General features: G+C 36.9%; 1 long non-coding RNA gene across 1 annotated transcript in view; it reads right to left on the reverse strand.

Moving 5' to 3' along the window:
* Positions 1–6: 6 nt before the first annotated feature.
* Positions 7–3,479, reverse strand: part of LOC107573203 (uncharacterized) — a 14,497-nt gene continuing 11,024 nt past the window's right edge. The window contains exons 2-3 of the long non-coding RNA XR_001607462.1: positions 468–727; positions 7–348 (exon numbers count right to left, since the gene is read on the reverse strand). This is a non-coding gene — a long non-coding RNA (uncharacterized lncRNA). The remainder of the gene's footprint in view (positions 349–467; positions 728–3,479) is intronic.

Consider the following 3,479-nt stretch of genomic DNA (forward strand, 5'->3'; position numbering starts at 1 on the left):
GAACCAATTGTGGACCAGAGCAGCCCGATGGAATGAGACATTGTCCCAAACGACAATGTACCGCATCTGGTCCACTTGGTTGAATGCTGTGACAATCTCGTGCAATCTGTCAAGAAATGCAAGTATTAGATTTGCATTATAGGGTCCCAGATTTGCATGGTGGTGGAGGACCCCATTTTGTGTAATAGCAGCGCAAAGGGTGATGTTACCCCCTCGCTGCCCTGGTACATTGGTGATTGCCCTGTGTCCAATTACATTTCTCCCTCTTGTTTTCGCAAGGTTAAATCCAGCCTCATCCACATATATAAATTCATGTTGAATTTCTGCAGCATCCATTTGCAAGACTCTCTGAAACACAGTAAAATACAATAGGATGTTATTCAATATCTATTGCACAGTATTTTTTTGTGCCAGAACATTATGAGCAGTGCATAATACCACACCATAGTAAGATGAACAATACATACCTCCACATACTCATTGCGCAGATGTTTCACTCTCTCTGAATTTCTGTCAAATGGTACCCGATACAGTTGCTTCATGTATATTTGATTTTTCTTGAGAATTCGACCTAATGTTGACAGAGAGACTCGTTGGATGTTATTGAAAATATGGTCATCATTGATGATATTGGCTTGGATTTCTCACAGCCTGATACAATTATTGGTCAAAACCATGTTCACAATGGCAGCCTCTTGTGCACGAGTGAACATAGGGCCCCTTCCACCTTATGTAAAAAAATAAATAAATAAAAACAAATACACATGCAGCCTACTGTCAAATGTCACAGTAAACAATATTGATGATAAGTACAGCAAGCTTCAGTTTCAATGTACTGTGTGGTTAGCTTACCGGTTTTCTCGATGAAATGTCCGAACTACTGACGCAACAATATTTCTACTGAGATTTGGTTGAACTCTTTGTCCAGCTTCCATCAGTGTCAGTCTATGGTTGATAACATGGTCAATAAGTGTTGCACGGTTGTCTTGAGTCGAATTTGGTCCTCGTCTTCTTTGTTCAGGTTCTATCAACTCTTCAAGTCCTTCTCTACCTCTTCCTAAGCCTCTTTCTCTATCTCCTTCATCTCCTCTTTGAGCGCCCCCTCTCATTCTTCTTCTTCTTCTTCTTCTTCTTCTTCTTCTTCTTCTTCTTCTTCTTCTAGCTCCTTCTCTTCTTCTTCTTCTTGCCTTTTATAGCACACCTGAGTGCTGCTTTTCCAATTAGCACATGTGTGCTTCCACACCTGGTGGATGTGATTATCCAATTCGTTCATTAGTGTGGTCATTGGCAATCCGGGGCTTTGTAATGACAAGGAAGTAACCTCACAATCCTTATCTGTGTCTAAGGTGTGAAAATGTGTGTAGAGTTTTACAAATCACCGTGTGTAATGTTTTGCAAAAATGGTGAAGCAGACATTGCGTGTAATGTTGTGCAAATCTGTGGAGGTGTTTTGCTCATTGGAGTAGAATTTTGCAAATTGTGTGGAAATTTTTATTTTAGTGTGTAAACAATCGTAAAAAACTGTAACATCATAGACCAGGGGCGGCGAACTCCGGTCCTGGAGAGCCGCAGCCCTGCAGAGTTCAGCTCCAACCCTAATTAAAACTCACCTGCCTGTAGCTTTTTAGTAACCCTTCAGACCTTGATTAGCTTGTTCAGGTGTGTTTGATTAGGGTTGAAGCAAAACTCTGCAGGGCTGAGGCTCTCCAGGACCGACGTTCGCCACCCTTGTCATAGACCATCAATTTGGATTCGTCAGCACCTGGTGAGAGTTCCCTGCGGGGCATTGGTATTATCCCAGCAAGCAATTTTGCGTTTAAAAGACATCTATTAGCCATCTAAACACAGCCCAGACGTCTTGGCTAAAAGAAGGCTAAATTTGGGCTGTCAGTTAAAATTTAATAGACGTCTAACCATAGCCCAAGAATAGACTAGTCATCAATTAGACCGCTATTAAACAATTACATATATACGTCTAATAGACGGTGAATATGGGTCTAGGCTAAAACAAGGCTAAATTTGGGCTGTCAGTGAAAATGTAATAGACGTCTAACCATAGTCCAAGAATAGACCAGTCATCAAATAGGCCGCTAATAAATGCCTACATATATACATCTAATAGACAACAAAATGGCAATCCATCCAAACAAATTAAATATACAGATTTTATTAAGAATTTTTTTTTTAACAATTTAAGACAATACAAAATGTTAAAAATACAAAAGAATTAATGACAAAATAAAATTTTACAAATATAATACACTTAAATATAAATATTATGATCAAAAAATTCTGGAATTTTTAACAACTTAAGATAATAAAATATAAAAATGAAAAAATAAAATATTTTAAATAACTTAAGATATTTAAAAGAAAAAAAAATCTAATACAAATCAAGAGCATGTTATCACATTTAACATTAAAACATTACGAATAAATGACAACATAAAAAAAAGATTAACCCTTTTGTTGGTTTACTTATTTTAACAAATAAAGCAGCCAACATTGAACTTAAAGGAAATTATTAATTATTGGTTTTATTTCTTGTTTAAAATGCTTCCCAACTGCATTCCTCAAGTCCAACTCTGTTGCTGCCAGGAAGTTGGTAATCAAAGCATCTGCCAAATAAGAAAGAAAAGAAAAAAAAGCACAAGAAAAGCTTGACATAATTTTTTTACTTTAATTACACTAATTGTGACAGGGAGTCATTCTCTTTTGCTTGGATGCCTACTAAAAACAAAAATGAGGTTAATGCACTATTTTAATACTGCTGCAAACTTTTTATAATTGATCACTGTTTTAAAATCGATTGAGTTTGTAAACACGTACGAATGATAAAACTTTTACTCTATTAAATTTTGCAATTAATCCTCTGAACACATGCGTGCTGAACCCTGGGCCTAGTCACGGATCACTGTCAACTACGATCTGCTCCCTTCACTAAAATGTCACGGTTCCTAAACATGATAACAAATAATATTGATAAATAATGAACACAGATAACAAAAACCCAGATACTTACAAGACCAAGTAGGAATGTCCTTTATCGTTTGTTGTTTGCCCGCTGCTCTTTGACAGGTAAACTTAGTGCTCTCTCGTGTAAAAACAAAATTCAAAACACAACACTGATTTCTACTAACTCTCATGTCTTGCGTTGCCAGTAGTCATGTATCAGTAGGGCTACAATTGCCATTTAGCGGTTGAGAATTGTAATTGCATTTTTATTTATAAAATGAAAGACAGTCTTATCACTTGCATTTGATAAGAAGCTGCGTGGGCGAAAAATACATGTAAACAATTTTAAGGCTATTTTGGCTATGCTCATCACTGGTCTGGTTACAGGTATAGGACTCTAGTATGGAACAAGATGGCACCGCAAATGGCAGCCAGGATACTGAGCTCCGTGATTCTTCTGATGTTTTTATTTGTTTGTTCTGTGTTTTGTCATTCTTCTACTATACGTTTTACCAGAGACGAAC

The sequence above is a fragment of the Sinocyclocheilus grahami genome, unplaced genomic scaffold (assembly GCF_001515645.1).
Source record: "Sinocyclocheilus grahami isolate Dianchi unplaced genomic scaffold, SAMN03320097.WGS_v1.1 scaffold1891.1, whole genome shotgun sequence".
In the NCBI taxonomy this organism is placed as follows: domain Eukaryota; kingdom Metazoa; phylum Chordata; class Actinopteri; order Cypriniformes; family Cyprinidae; genus Sinocyclocheilus; species Sinocyclocheilus grahami.